The 17,012-nt window shown below is 37.6% G+C and overlaps 1 long non-coding RNA gene across 3 annotated transcripts in view; it reads left to right on the forward strand.

Moving 5' to 3' along the window:
• Positions 1 to 17,012, forward strand: part of LOC140519287 (uncharacterized) — a 107,719-nt gene that overhangs the window by 12,380 nt on the left and 78,327 nt on the right. Inside the window, exons 3-4 of one of the 3 annotated variants that reach the window (XR_011972156.1) lie at positions 10,289 to 10,364; positions 12,172 to 12,624. The exons of 1 other annotated variant lie outside the window; for it this stretch is intronic. This is a non-coding gene — a long non-coding RNA (uncharacterized lncRNA). Of the gene's footprint in view, positions 1 to 10,288; positions 10,365 to 12,171; positions 12,625 to 17,012 lie in introns of those variants that run through there. One more of the 3 variants, XR_011972155.1, reaches the window with a different exon arrangement.

Genomic DNA, 17,012 nt, shown 5'->3' on the forward strand with positions numbered 1-17,012 from the left:
TTAAATTTGGCCTCAGAAACCAGCTTGTGTGACTCTGGGCAAGCTGCCTGCTTTGTGTCTCAAGTACCCCATCTGTGGAAAGGGACAAATAACATCTACTTCCCAAGATTGTGGTGAGGTGTAAAAGGAAATTGCACTGATAAGTATTTTAGTGCTATATAAATGCCCACCTTTATTTCATTTAATCCTTCCAACTATTGCGAGATTACCTGTTGTACTGAGGTGACAGATGAAGGGCCACAAGGTGACTGTTAGATGGTCTCCAAGTCATGAAAGTTTTGAATAGCTCACTATAGGGAAGCACGTTGTCTCCCAAACCCACCTTTAGGATTTCTATAAATCCTTGCTTGTATGTACTCACTTCTAAACTGCAATTTAAACAGCAAGTTTTACTGTAAAAGGTCCCCTCCATATTCAAAATTCTTGCTTCCCTGTTCTCTCCCAAGATAAAGAAATCTATGTAGGAGAAATATATCTGTAAAACTTAACTTACTTGGTAATACTGATTGCAGCCATAACTAACATGGCCTGATTGGGGTTTTATCTATGGAAGCCAACATCTGGGGAAGCATACTTCCCCACCTCCTGCAATGGCTATGGTCCTCATGGCTTGCCTCAAGATTCTTCAGAGGTCTAGGTTACAACTGCTTTTAGCTACCAATGTCAAGACTTGTTACTGTCCCCTTCCTGGGACCCATCTTCCTTCCCAAACCCTGTTGGGAGAAGAAACAAGGATCTTTGGGAGATGAGACACTTCTGGCATGACTAATCTGATGTTATTATCTTTTGCTTTGCCATAAAGACACTCTCCCCGACTGTAGCCTGGGTGGCATCATATATCTCCGCCCTCCCAAATGAATTCACTCCAGGCATAGTTTAGGCTGGTTATAGCTTTGTCCCTGATATATTTCTGGTCTGTTCCTGAAAGGGCCCCATCTTGCATAAGAGAAGTTTTGCCAAGGCCATATGGACTCAAACCATTCCACAATTAAATAAATTATAAGGCTAAAGAATCTCAAAGCTAAGATTCACAAGAGAAGGATAAGTTCAATGTGGAGATCAAGAAGTAAGGGTTAGAGACAGCATTCCAAAAAGTGATGTAAAAATGAACATATATGGACAATTATTCCAATGAGGCCTCTGTTCATGTATGTTGGAAGCAATAGGTATAGAGGAGAAGAGCATGGGCTCTGGAGCCAGAGGTGCTCCTGTGATGCTAGCTATGTGACCTTGGGTAACTTATTCACACGTTGCAGTTTGTCCTTCATTCTAGAAAAGGACCATGACATCAGGAAGATGAGGACATGACTTGCATTGAATAGGATTTGAGTGAGGCTGGGTGGTAGATACGAACAGCATGAACCTCAAAGGAGGAAAGGAAGTTACTGAGCAATGGAGGTAGGGGAAGAACTTGGAAGTGGCATGTACAGGAATAAAAAAAAGAAACCAATTATATTGAAATACAGTAATATAAATACTTTTAAGACAATTTCAGACTCCAGGGTAAGATCCCCTGAATTAGTCCAACCCTCCTTTTACAAATGAGGAAACTGAGACAAAATAATTTGAGGCAGGATTTGAACTCAGGTCTTCCTGATTCTAGGTCTAGTTCTACACCCACTGAGCCACCAAGCTACCCCACATCTAGGTAGAAACCCCAAATCACATTTATGGTACCAGAGAACCCTGTAGGGAAGAGTGAAATCTAATCTACCTTGCCTGCTCTTAGTGCTACATCTGCGTTTAAAAACATTCTGAGAAGTGGTCAATTAAACTTTCCTGGGACTTCCATAGTGGAAAAGTGAAAGCAGGAAAGGAGAAGCCTTTGGATACAGCCCTTGTTAGATCAGAGGTTCCTTTGAGGCTAGAGACAACCATGACTGACTGATTTCCTGAATCTCAAGAGAATATCAGTATGCAATTTCCTCTTCACCTGAATCATGGTCTGTATCCTTTCTATGTAAACCATCACTGTCTGCAACTGGCAGACAGGCACTTCTCAGAGACTATTTGACTAATTGTACAGTAGGCGTGTTCTGAGCAACAGGCTGTCCAAGTAACTCTCTTTAGGCATTGAGTAGTTGTATTATATTGCATTATGTTATATATTATGTATTTTATTATTACATGTATTAAATTTGCAAAACGTCATTCTTCAGTTATTTTTCAGACAGGCAGATTTCATAATCTTTCAAGAACTTGGTAAGGGGTGACTATTTACTATCTTGTTTTGCTATTTTGTATTTTTCTTGAAAACCAAGATTTCTTAGGAGGACTCTATACCCTGACTGGAGTACCTGACAATGAACTTGAGCATAACACCATTACTTATTTTCCCTCGAGGTTTTCTGAGCTGAAGCCACATATAAGCCACCTGTAAGTGTTAGGCTTTCTTCAATTAAGCTCAGGCATATGCTGATTGTGTCTTTACTTTGCTATCTTATGAGACTCCAAAGCATCTATCAATAGGTAAGCTTGGTTCTTGTCCAAACATCAGCAGGTGTAGGGTAAAGCCAGTACTGTCACTCTTGATGGCATCATATGTGTGCACTAGAAATGATATGTACTGAATCCCCTGAATCTTTTGGTCAAGTCTCAAGGTCGGTAGCATATTCAATAGTGTGTGATTAAAATACTATGGAGCAAAATACTATGGAGTAAAATACTAAAATACTATGAGCATCTCCTTGAATTTGGTAAAGCAAAGTTTTAAATTTCTTGATTCCTGTCTAAGCTAATATCTTCTTGAGTAGCTTACTCTTAATATCTCAACCTTGGTCAGTCAGAATGAATCTTGGCATGGAAACTATCTAGACACTGAGTAATGTTTCTCCCATGACACCTTGGTAACTATAGAAGGTTCCTAGTCCCTAGGGCTTGCCTGTGCATATTAGGTGAAATAGTTTGTCATTATTGGCTTATTGCTTATCTTTTTTCTTTCTCCTTCCACAGTATAAACAAAAGTTGCAATATTTTTGGTACAAATACTTCCCTAATAAGTAATGAGAATCTATTCCATTTTCCTGCGAACCCTGTGAGTGCAGTCTTAAAGGTCCTACACACATCTGATGCCATCTCGAATTAGAAGAATTCTCCAAAATTCTTTGTTGGCCCAGAGTATCCAAAATCACCATGTAAAACTTTCATAAGTGTGGATCAATATGGCTTGGGTATCGCCAACGACTCTTTCTTTTGTTCTTTATATTGAAACAGTTATGGACTAGTATAGAACTCAATTTTATAGCTTCAATATCTGCTCTTTTCTCAACATTAGGGTGTCTTCTGAGGAAAGAAACATGAGACTCAGAGGCTCATAACCATTTTTTAGTAAGTTTAATTCTCATAAACATTTAGCAAGCAGTTGCTCCTGCTGCTAGTCATCAAGTGATACATAGAGAAGGGAGGATTGGTCCAAAGTAACAAAATTTGTATGCACTGAAGTTTCACTCCGCAGTGGAAGTCCTGGACTTTCAGCTGCATTTTCATGTTAGTGACCCATCTCCCTACATGCCACAGATCATCTTGAATATGGCTATAAATAGGGCTTCATAAATCCAGACCCCGGAAGTTAGGGCATTCATATCCATATTATTTTTTCCTGGCCAATATTGCTCTCAATTTGGAATTGACTCATGCTGCCACCCATCTCTGACAGGAAACATCCAACTTACTGTGTATTGAAAATATGTAGCTGTGCTACTATCCACTGTAATGTGCAACTGAGTTCCATACGTATAATCACAGAACTTATTGATGACAAACCACATCAAAGTCAAGAACTCTAATTTGTGAATGGGATAATGAATTTCATTGTCAGCAAATCCTTTGCCACAAAATGCAGTAGAATCCTGGTGTCCATTTTTCTTCTGATACAAAATTGTCCCCAATGTCCTCTAGACTGCTATAGCATGTAATATAAAGGTTTCACTTGGATTTGTAAAAGCCAACCCTGGTTTACAAGTGAAACAATTGACCAAGTCCTTGAAGAGCTGGCCACATTTCTTATCCAGTGATTTTGGTATCAGAGACTTCAGAACAGATTGTTCCCCTTTTGTCCCTTTCTGCTTTTATTTCTTTTCAAGCATATATCCATGAATGAAGGAAAATGTCCATCCATTTAGGATGGAGTGCTGGACCAGGAGTCAAGAGGACCTGGGTATGAATTCCATCTCAGACATTTAACCCCTACGTGGCACTGGGCAGTCATAACCTGTCTGGAGCCTAATTTCTTCTTTTATAAAATTAGGATTGTTCTCATTGAGTATTTTAAGGTCCCTTCCAGCTCTAAATATACTATCCCATGAGATTATTGAGCAGATTATCAATAATGGCACATTTCTTCATATATTTGTGATAGCAACCACAAATCTTAGAAAAGTCTTTAGCTCTGAAAAGTCTTCAGACACAGTCAGGCATTGAATGCTTCAAACATTTTGGAATCAGCCCTATCTGTTGAGACATTAGCTAACTATTTGACATTGCCTTCTCAGAACCGATATTGGCCAGTTGACACCAATGACTTCTGGTTGATCTAATGCTTTCAGTAGCCTTTATTCGTACTTGTTGTGTCTTTCCTAAAACGATGACACAGTGTGATACAATGGAAAGATCACTGGCTTTGGATTTAGGGGACTTGAGTTCAAATTTTGTCTCTGTTATTTCTTACATGAGTGAACTTTGTTGAATTGATCTTTCTAGGTCTCAATTTCCTTATCTGTAAAATTAGAGGTTTGGATTAGATGGCCTCTGTGGTCCCTTCTACTTCTTGTCTATTATGCTATTTTCTTACCAACTGCCTTCATCATAAGCCATTGGAAAGTGGTGGGATCCACAAATTCCATGGGCTGTATACTCACATTGGCAGAATTCTATTAGACTTATGAAGGTTTATTTTTCTTACTTTTTTCTCACTACACAGATCCAACTGTGAAAATCAGGGGTTATCCAGTGAACAATTCAGAACTCCTCACATGGTTTATCAAATTCCACTAGTTCTCTTCTTCAAAGTTCAATAATACACAATCTTCCCAGTCTTTTTTCCCTATCTACCATGAGATGAATTAATGGGATTCTGTGAAAGTACTGCTGACTAATAATTTCTCCTAATGGTTCCTGGGTTCCTCTCTCTCTGAGACAGTGAGTTTCCTATATCATTCTCAACAAAGCTGGGAATCATTGATCTGGACTGTGTACACTGTACCTTGAGCTCACCTGAAATCTTACATATGCAGTGAGAAAATACCTGCTTTCTTACTGAACTTCTTTTTAAATTGCTCCTTTATTCCTCAGATTCTAGAGAATTGACAAAATGAAACTTCTCTGTATCCACCCTTAAGGTGGAGGGTTCACTAGCTTTTTTTTTTATTCTCTGTCTTTATCATTGTCTTCTATCTTCTTTTTTTTGTATAATTAATCAGTTTTTAGTTTTCAACATTCACTTCCATAAGATTTTGAGTTGTGAATTTTGTTCCCCTCCTTTTTCCCCTTCCCAAGAAGGCATGGAATCTGATATAGGCTCTACTTATGCATTTATATTAAACATATTTTCACATCAGTTATGATGTAAAGAAGAATGAGAGGAACCACAAGAAAGAAGAAACAAAACAACAAAAGAAAAGGACAGCAAATAGTCTGCTTCCATCTGCATTCAGACTCCAGAGTTCTTTCTTCGGATGTGGACAGCATTTTCCATCGTGAGTCTTTTGGCATCGTCTTCAATCCTTGCATTGCTGAGAAGAGCTAAGTCTATCAAAGTCAGTCATCGCACAATGTGACTGTTAACGTGTATAATGTTCTCTTGGTTCTGCTCATTTCACTTAGCATCAGTTCATATAAATCTTTACAAGTTTTTCTGAAGACTTCTATCTTCTTACAAGCTTCCACATAGAAGGCGTCCTTGTTATCGAGGTATTGAGCCCTTGATTTCTGTCTGTCACGTTATGGTGTTAGTTAGCACAAGCTGTAGTTGGTCTCAATCAATTTTGACATCCCAGAGATGTGTATGTTGAGTTTGAACATGACAGGGCCATAGAAACTACTCTTGTGTTGACTTATATCTATCACTTTCCTAGAGGACTCCAGGTTTACTCTGATATGACCCAAATATGGGTAGCTTCTTGCACAAAATCCATAGAAACTTATCCCTTATATATATTTAGTGTCCTTCATAAAACTTCAAAAAACTATATATAGTGTCCTTCATAAAATGCCTAGAATATAATTGTGACCTAAGATCCACCGTCCAGTATGGTATGCCACATCTTCTATCCTGCTTCTGATTTTGGAGGTGTTATAAGTCCCGGTGGAAAAGACCCAGCAATGGTATTTTGGGGGGCCATTAGTGGCTGTCATCCATGGCCCTGATGTTGGTCCACATACCTCTAGTTTCTGGCAAACCAGTGCTGAATGGGTATCCCTTGCATATTTATGACTGGTTATAGCAAAATACAACTCAACTTCTGTTGTTGCTGCTTCCAAGGCCTACCTCAATCTCCAAGCCTGAGGCCATTTATTCTTCTCAAAGAATCAAGTGAATGAATAGTAGATCTGACTTGGGATGTGCCTTCAAGGTTTAGTCCTACTTGGATCTCTGTAGCCTACACTCCAGGCAAATTTTCTGAAGCCCTGATGGGCTACTTTTTGTTGTGTCAGCATACTCTCCCTGTGTAAATACTCTTCCTTCATCTGCTGGATTAACTGCATTAATTCTGAGTGGCTAGGGGATTGTTCTCTCTGCTTATGTAGATATCGTAGCATGATGTTATATATAGCTTCTCTGAGCACCTAAGTCAACCTAATACGCCTTCTTACCTTCTTACACCACACCTTGTATTCCTGATCATAGCCCTCTGCAGCAGTTTCCCTAGGTTTAGTTCCAAGTCTAAGGCCTTCTCTCCCTCCAGTTGGGAAGTATATAGGATCTTCATATCTCTATATTATCTGTATCTAAATCTCTATGTATATCTAAGTCTATATCCACATTATCTAATCTGTTGTTGCTGTTCAGTCATTTCAGTCATGTCCAACTCTTTGTGACCCCATTTGGGTTTTCTTGGCAAAGGTTCTAGAGTGGTTTGCCATTTCTTTCTCCAGTTCATTTTATAGATAAGTAACTGAGGCAAACAGGATTAAGTGACTTGCCCAGGGTCACACAGCTAATTAGTGTCTGAGGTCAGATTTGAACTCTGAATCCAGACCTGGCACTCTATCCACTGTGCCACCTAGCTGCCCAATATCATCTCTATCTATACTGATATCTAAACCTATCTACCAATTATCTATCTATCTTCCTATCCGTCTTTCTTTCTATCTATATCTATCTGTCTGTCTCTCTCTCTATTGACCCTCCCAGCACTACAAATTGACTATCTATCTGGCATCTGCAGCATGTTAAAACCTGGTAGCATTGCCAGGTGTATGTACACCTTCAGTGTATGTACAATGTCAAGAGCACATCCCCTGAGTCTAGTGATCACATATATTTCTCTGCATTAGGTTCATGCTATCCTTGCATCTTGGCTCTGACACAGTCTAATCAAGTGTTTTGTTAGTTGGAAGATAGGGATCCCACCCTGAAAAAGACCACATTGGGTGTCATGTAGTAACATAACTATTCCTCCACTGAGTAATTATGGCAAATACTGCTATAGAATCACTGGTGGCTAACATTAACTTCCTGACTATTGAAGAGAAACCTGTCCCTGAATGATGAATAGCTGGGAATGGGGTGGCTTCCATTGACAAAATTCTCACACCATCCACAGTCACTCAATCACAAGGTCTCTCCTCTAATCAGGAAGGATTTAAACTTTTTCCTGAGTAGCAGGGAGTTTAGTTTCTAAATAGCTTCTTATCTCTTTGGAGATGCTACAAAGAATCACTATTTCAGACAGCATACACAAGACAGCTAATGACCTTGTACACCTTAGAGAGTACCTGATGTTACTCTAAAGTGCCTAGAGAATTGTGTAAAGTATTTCAATATTTTTATCATGACTATTAACAGGTAGAAGATAACAGTCCTTGATAAGGATTTATTTCTGTTACTGTGCTTACATTTTCCAATAACTGAATGGCCGTGGTGGGTATTCAGGAAATCATTACAACTTTAATGACACTTTGACATAATAGTTTAATTGTTATTTTTAAATCAGCTATGTAGTCTGACCCAAATAAGTCATAATATAAAATTCTATTGTCCAGTATCATTCAAAAGGAAAGTAAATTATGCTCAGAAAAATTTTAATAATATCTTGCAATACTAGCGCATCCACAATATATTCTAAATGAATCCTTATGAATGTAGCACCTGGTCCCCTCAATGTATCCAATTCTCAGCTGTACACAAGTCATTTGGGCTTATCACCTATTCATATCTGTGGTAAAGAAGCTTCTATCCATGATTTTTTTACAAAATGAAACCACATGATCATGACTTCAAAACAAAGACATTTGAATGAAACAAACTAGGCAAAAACAAGGAATTGGATTGGATATTTGTATTATACCTATTCTAGCCCCCAGGAAGTGCCTGTGGATTCATCATAAATATGGAAGACGTCCCAATACATAAACTATTGAATTAAAAACCTTGAGTGAACATTAACCCCTTTACTATATCTACTGCATGGTTTAGAGTCTTGAGCCTGACTCAGTAGAATTAAAAATTAAAACAGAAATTCGGTCCATGAACAAACTTGATGGTTTTGTTTTTTGCTTCTCCATAAAGGTTTCTTATAAGCTAGAGACTGCTTATATAGGGAGTGTGAGAAATTTGTAGGTTAATATTTTTCACAGTCTAGTAGCCAATGCTATGAGATCAGGCTTCTTATCTGTATGAGAACAAATCTAATAAATTTACAAAGACAGTCATGGCATATCTTTTTCCAGTTTCCTTTTTTTCTTTTATGTCCCTCAACTAATTACAATGCTCAAAGATCTCCAAACATAGATCTGGAAGTGGAGATAACAGATAATACTTTGCTTCCTCATCATTCATCATTTCTCTGGGGAATAAGGAAAACTGTTGAAATAACACATATCAGAGAAGGGAGTTTTCTTCTATAACAAGGGACAAATTAGAAAACTATTCTTGTTGCTCACCGTACCCTCATTCAAAACCTTGGAGCATCCTCCAGCTCCAGGCCTCCTGAGACCTCAGTTGACTGTAAAAACTGTTCCTCAGTAAACATTATTTGGATAATAAGTATTGTATATGGATTCTATTTTTGTTTTTTTTAGTGTGGATGTTGATTTACTTCCAGCTTACCTCCCCCCACTTATTTTAGAGAGGGATTTTCCACTAAATGCAGGAAATAAAATAGGAAGAATATCTTTTTATTTTTCAGAAAAATTCCACATCTGTAAACAGCACTAATTCCATGAGAGTCAGAATTGCATAGTGGATAGAGAACTGGCTTCAGAACCAGAAAAACCTGAGAATGTCATCCCTCTGACACAAACTGAATATGTGACCCTAGCCAGGGGTAGGGAACCTGTGGCCTCAAGGCCTCATGTGGCCCTCTAGGTCCTCAAGTGCAGCCCTTTGACTGAATCCAGTTCTATGAAGTTTGGATTTAGTCAAAGGGTAGCACTTGAGGACCTAAAGGGCCATATGTGGCCTCAAGGCTGCAGATTCCCCAACCCTGCCCTAGACCATTTATTTAGCATCTCAGTTTTTTAGGGGACTCTTAAAGAGTGTAAGTTGACTGGAAGGTGAGGAAATTAGCTCACCTGGGAGTTCCTTATACTAACAAAAACCCAGGTCCAGATCCTATACCACTGATTCAGTATTCAGACCTGCTCAGAACCCACAGAATCATAGAATTTGGGAGCTGGAAGGAAATTTGATTCTAGTACAACTCACACATGTAAGGAACCAGGTCCCCACTGCGATGTCTTTGATGAATGATCATGCAGTCTCTACCTGAGGACATCCAAGGACAGGGAACTCAGTTACCACCCAGTGAGGCAGTCCATTCTACTTTTACATAGCTCTAATTCTTTCCCAACATGAAATTTAAACTTTCTTCTTTGTAACTTCCACCTGTTGCTTCTAGGTCTTCCCTGTAGGGCCAAATAGAGCAAGTTTGGTCACTGTTGGACATGCTAGCCCTTGAAATATTTGAGAACAACTCTCACATTCTTCCTGAGTCTTCTCTTCTCCCTCCTCAGTAAGCTCAGTTCCTCCAACTGATTGTTAGATGTCATAGACTCAAGGCTTCTCACCATTCTGCTTTCCCTCTGCTGGATACCTTCATTAACTTACCACGTTCTTTCAAAAATGCAGTGCCCAGAACTGAATGCAGAGACTCCACTAATGAGAGCAGAATAGAATGTGACCATCACCTTCCTATGCCTCGAAGGTATGTCTCTCAATGCAATTCACAGTCACATAGCTTTTTTTGGCTGCCACACCACACTGCTATTGAAATTGAGCTTATGGTCTGCTAAATCCCCAAGACTGTTTTTTTCAGAACTATTGCTCTTTATCCACTGGCCCATTTTATACTTGACCCCTGCTTCCACATAGGTTCCCCAAGGTGTATTTGTTTCATCTTATAATGAATGTTGCCTCAATATTGTAGGTGAGGACACAGTAGTAACTCATAGAATGCTTCTAGAGAATGTTAGGTCCCTGTATAGAAACTGAAACTAAAACACCATAACATAGTCTTGAGAGAACTGGCTTGTCTAAAAGGAAAATGGATCATTTATCAGAGCTCAGGACACATCTGCAATTTTTAACTTTTCCTATCAACCCAAGCTTCTCCAATCCCATGTCTTATTCTTCATGATAATAATAATAGCTAGCACTTATATAATGCTTTAACATTTGCAAAGTGTTTTACAAGTGTTATCTAATTTACCCTCACAACGAATTTTGGAGATATTATTCCCATCTTATAGAAAAGGAAACTGAGACAGACAGAGGTTAAAGGACTTGTCTGAGGCCACATTTGAATTCAGGTTTTTCTGACTCTTGATCCAGTGCTGTCTTCATTGTACCACCTAAATACTTACTATGTGACAATTTTTCCATTTTTAATTTTATTAATTTTTTATTATTTTTTCTTTATTTTGTTCTAAAATTCCCTTGATTTCTCCTTTTATTTGGTGTAATTTAAAACCCTGGATCCCCAAGACCAACCTTTTTATGGTTCCATCAAAATATTTCAATCTCTAAAGTGTTCTATGGCCAATTTAGTTTGGGAAATGCAGCTCCAGGGGACCAGGGAACAAAGTGCATGCCAAGAGCCCACAGTGCAAGAAACAGCAACAGGACAGCAGGCTGTGTCATTGCCATCTGGTGAGGAGACCATATTCAACAATTCCTAGAACACAGTCAAGTAGGATCATGTAATTCAGAGCCTGAAGGGACCTTACTGTACTCCTTTCATTTTATAGAGGAGGAAATTGAAGTCTAGAGATATTACATGACTTGTCCAAAGCTGTCATCATCTGCAGCTGAAGCAATGGAACTATAGGATATATAGTGTCAGAGCTAGAAGGAATCTGATAAATCATTAAATCCAGCTCCCTCATTTTGCAGATGGGGAAGCTGAGGTCCTTCCAGAGAGGGGGATAGCTTGTCCAAGGTCACGCACAACTAGCATGTGGCTAGAGAGGGACTTGACCCAGGTTTTTATGATTCTAAATTCAGTACTCTCTCCTGTATACCATGCATGATTATAGAAATCCCAAGGTATGCCATTTGTTATGCTATGTCTTTAGAGAACTATATATGTTAAAGAAACATGGATAGCATGTCTAAATTAATACCAATTTTAAATTAGAGGGTCTAAGTGGATGGTGCTGCATGCCTTTACTCTGCTCTGCAATTTAAGGATTATTCCAGGAGATAAAGGAAGATCTTGTTAGAGTACAAGTTAGTTTTGAACCTGACCATGAAAAAATTCTTTGGTTTAGCACATGTACTATTAGGATAAATAGTAGTACAAGAGTAGTATGTATGTATGCATGTATACACATATGTGCGTACATGCCTGCACATGTGAGGACATAAAAATTTACTAATCCAATTTTCTTTTGCATCTGTATTTATACTGTTTGTAGCAAAAGTCTGGATTTACTTTCACAATTCATTAGTACACTAGCAGGTTGGATTTTGTTAAGGGCAGTTAAGAGGTCCTTTGAACTTGTCTTTTTGAGTGCCATATTTTCCAGAAAAACTGGACCCAGAGCATGCAGGAGGCCCTGAATGTATCAAGGACAAAGCTGACATAATTTGTTGTTTACATCCTGAGCTGAATTCCCTGTTTGTCCTTGGGAGGCAAGATGGAGCCAACTCATCTGTGCCAGGCTGGGAAAATGCTTGTGTAGGTGGGATCCTTTGGAGATAAACAGACCCTCCAATCTTCATAGTCCAGCAGTTTCCAAGGGAAAAGAATTCTGCTTCTGCCACTGCCTTGCTCCACCCCTAGTGGTTTTGTTTGTTTCCCCTCCTTTACTGCCCCTGTCCCCTCCCATGCCACGCCCCTTCCTGTTTTGTCCTACTCCTTTTGTTGTACAGTCATAAATATGCAAATTTCTGTAAGGACTGTGAACTCTTTGTGTTCCACATGCATGTTCATTTCTCTTGTAATAAATCTAATTTTCACATAAGTCTCATGCTGTTGTGATCACTTATTGATAATTCTCAGAGTGAGGAAGTTTACTTTTCCCTAGCAGTGCTAGCAGTGCCTCTACATGAGAGATCAAGGGTGATTATTCTCTAATGTCATTGACTGTACCCTTCATTCTGACGTGTTCTCCTCTTAACCATCAGTAATGAATGTCTCAGTATTAACAATTAACATTAACATAATTAACAAAACCAATTAGCATTAGTTAGTTTTTATATTTATTGAGATATAGGAAAAACAGAAGTATATTTTCACACTTAAAACAGTTTCTATTCAGAAGTCACTTAACCATCTTTGCTTCCAAATAGTATTCCCTGGATGGATGAATCCACATCTTTACTATTGCTTGGTCTGAAGGGCCTTAGCTGCCCCCTAACCTATGTTGGATTTCCTCATAAATCTCATCATAGACAGCACCTCCCAGATTTCCAGTGCTCATAAGGTCATGGCTATCCCTAATACACTGGCACCTAAAATATTTCCACAAAAGAATTGCCACATCACAGAATGAAGCAAGAGCAAGACCATGTGCTCATGAGCCACATGGCAGTGATCCTGGCAGGGCTACTGATGGTTCTTGGAAGACTTTGCCTCCTTTCTGGAATCCAGCCAGCAGCAAAGAGGAAGAGAACTCTGCCTTGACCAGTTAGAGACTCTTGAATGCATGCTCAGCTCCGGCTCAGTAGTCAATTAAAAAGGTTCCTCTTCTTCTTGGGTTAATGAGACTGGAAACAATACCTATAACTGCCCCGCAGCACATTTTGTATCCTTGTAAGGACTAGGCTCACTGGCCAGTCTCTTCATTCTCTCCTTTGCATATAAAAAACTAAAAGGTGGAAAAAAAAGTTGAATAACTATAGGTTTTGTTTTCTTTCTGTTCCTTTCTAGCCTGTTTATTTGCCTCCATCCTCTGTCTCCCCTGCCTCAAATCTGGTTTGCTTACACTAATTCACTGTTTCTCTCAAAATTCTACATACATTTATTATATTTTCTCAATATAAAAACATTCTGAACTTAACAGACATCAATTAGAATGAGTGTCTTCATATAGACAGTGGAGCTAAGAGGACTATTTGTGAAACTGCATTATGTTGGTATAGCCATTCTTTTAAAGTATATAATAAATTCAACATGTTAGTTTCAAAGCTTTCTGCTTTCAACAAGCATTTATTAATAATTTATTGTTTTCATAGTGCTATGCTCCTCTGTAAAGTCCTACTTTGATAGCTCATTGTGGTATGAAGGTGGCCTTGGATTCTTGAAGTCTCTGCTAGTGAAATATAAACTCTTTTAGACTCAAAAGACATACAGTTTGGAGAACATATGATTTCTTCCCTTTAAAATTTTTTTAACAAAAAAGTTTGAGTTCCTAATTCTCTCCCTCCTTTTAGTACTTCCCTTACCTATTGAGAATGCAAGCAATGTAGTACCCATTATATGTGTGAAGTCATGCAAAACATAATTCTTTATTTGCCATGTTGCAAAAAAAAAAAGCCAGAAAAATGAGGAGAAAAACAATAAATATGCTTTAGTCTGCACTTACAATTCAGCAGCTTTCTCTTTGAAGCTGAATAACATTTTTCATCATAGGTCCTTTGGAATTGTTCTGGATCATTGTATTGCTGAGAAGAACTAAATCTTTCACAGTTGATCAGTTTTAATATTGCTCTTACTGGGTACGCTGTTCTCATGGTTCTGTTCGTTTCAGAAAGACCAGCTCATGTAGGTGTTTCTAGGTTTTTCTGAAATCAGTCTGCTCATCATTTCTTATAGCACATTAATATTCCATTGCAATCATATACCAGAACTTGTTCAGCCATTCCTCAAGTGATAAGCATATCCTCAATTTCCAATTCTTTGCCATCACAAGAAGAGCTGCTACAAATACTTTTTTCTTTCTTCCTTCCTTCCCTCCCTCCCTCCTTCCTTCCTTCCTTCCTTCCTTCCTTCCTTCCTTCCTTCCTTCCTTCCGTCCTTTCCTCTTTGATATACAGATCTAGTAGTGGTATTGTTAGGTATGCATACTTTTATAGCTCTTTGGGCATAATTCCAAATTGCTCTCCAGAATCGTTTGAACAGTTCACAACTTCACCAACATTGTATTATGTACCTATTTTTCCCACATTCCTTCCAGCATTTGTCCTTTTCCTTTTCTGTCATGTTAGCCAATCTGATAGGCATGACATGGTACCTCCGAGTTGTTTTAATTTGTATTTCTCTAACCAATTGCGGTATAAAGCATATTTTCATATGATTATTTATAGCTTTGAATTCTTCATCTGGAAATTGCCTTTTCATATCTGTGACCATTTATCGATTGGGGAATGATTTGTATTCTTATATATTTGACTCACTTCTCTATATAATTGAGAAATTAGACCTTTATTAGAGAAATCTGCCGAATTTTCCCTCAGCTTTCTGCTTTCCTTCTAATATTGAATGCATTGGTTTTGTTTGTGCAAAACTCTTTTAGTTTAAGGTAATCAAAATTTTTTATTTTGCTTTTCATAATATTTTCTACCTCTTGTTTGGTCATAAATTCTTCCCCTGTCAATACATCTAACAGATAAACTATTCCATGCTCCCCTAATTTGCTTATGGTATCACCCTTTATGTCTAAATCATATACCCATTTTGACTTTATCTTGGTATACATTGTGAGATGTTGGCTTATACCTATCTTCTGCAAAACTATTTTCCAGTTTCCCCAGCAGATTTTGTCAAATAGTTCTTTTCCCAAAAGCTGGGATATTTGCATTTATCAAACACTAGATTACTATGGTCATTATAAACTGCATATTGTATACCTGATCAGTTCCACAGATCCACTACTCTCTTTTAGTCAGTACCAGATTGTTTTGGTGATAACTGCTTTGTAATACAGTTTGAGATCTGGTAGAGGTGGGCTACCTTCCTTCACACTTTTTTCTCATTAATTCCCTTGATAGTCTTGACTTTTTGTTCTTCCAGATCAATTTGGTTGTTATTTTTTTCCATAAAATAATTTTTTGGTAGTTTGGATTGGTACGGCACTTGAATAAGTAAATTAATTTAGGTAGAATTATCATTTTTGTTACATTAGCTTAGCTCACTCATGAGCAATTACTATTTTTTGAATTGTTCCAATTTGACTTTATTTATGTGAAAAGTGTTCATGAGTCTTGGTAGGTAGATTTCAAAGTATTTTATATTGTCTACAGTTAATTAAATAGAATTTTTCTTTCCATCTTTTGCTGCTGGACTTTGTTGGTAATATCTAGAAATGCTGATGATTTATGTGGGTTTATTTTATAGCCTGCAGCTTTGCTAAAGTTGTTAATTGTTTTAGTTAGTTTTCTTTTAGTTAATTCTCTGGAATTCTTCAAGTATACCAAGATATCATCTGCAAAGAAGGATAGTTTTGTTTCCTTGTTGTCTATTCTAATTCCTTCAATGTTTTTGTCCCTTCATTGCTATAGCTAACATTTGTAGTACAACATTGAATAATAGTGGTGCTAATGGGCATCCTTGCTTCACCTCGATCTTATTGAGAAAGCTTCTAGCTTATCCCCATTAAAGATAATGCTTGTTGATGGTTTTAGATAAATAGTACTCATCATTTTAAGGAGAGCTCCATTTATTCCTATGCTTTCTAGTTTTTTTTTTAAATAGGACTCAGTGTTCTGTTTTGTCAAAAAGCTTTTTCTGTGTCTATTGAGATAGGCATGTGATTTTTGTTGGTTTTGTTGTTGATATATTTAATTATGCTGATAGTTTTTCTAATATTGAACTAGCCCTACATTTCTGTATAAACTCCACCTTTTAATAGTATGTGATCATTGTGATATATTGTTGCAATCTCCTTCTTAGTATTTTATTTAAAATTTTAGTATCAATATTCATTAGGGAAATTGGTCTATAGTTTTCTTTCTCAGTTTTGGCTCTTTCTGATTGAGATTCAGCATCAGATTTTTGTTACAAAAGGAATTTGGTACGATTCTTTTTTGCCTATTTTTCCAAATAGTTTATAAAGTATTGGAAGTAATATTTGATAGAATTAATATTTGGTAGAATATTTGAGAATTCATCTGGTTCTAGGTACTCATTTTTAGGGAGCTCACTGATGCCTCATTCAATTTCTTTTTCTAAGATGGGGTTATTTAAGTAATCTATTTTCTCTCCTATTAATCTGGGCAATTTATATTTTTGTAAATATTTATCCATTTAGCTTAGAGTGTTAGATTTTTTGGCATATAATTGGGCAAAAAACCCCTAATAAATGCTTTAATTTCCTCTTCATTGGTGAATTAGACTTTTTCATTTTCCATACTGGTAATTCAGTTTTCTTCTCTTAAAAAATTAAATTAATCAATGGTTTAACTATTTAAA

This window comes from Notamacropus eugenii, chromosome 1, assembly GCF_028372415.1.
Source record: "Notamacropus eugenii isolate mMacEug1 chromosome 1, mMacEug1.pri_v2, whole genome shotgun sequence".
Lineage (NCBI taxonomy): Eukaryota > Metazoa > Chordata > Mammalia > Diprotodontia > Macropodidae > Notamacropus > Notamacropus eugenii.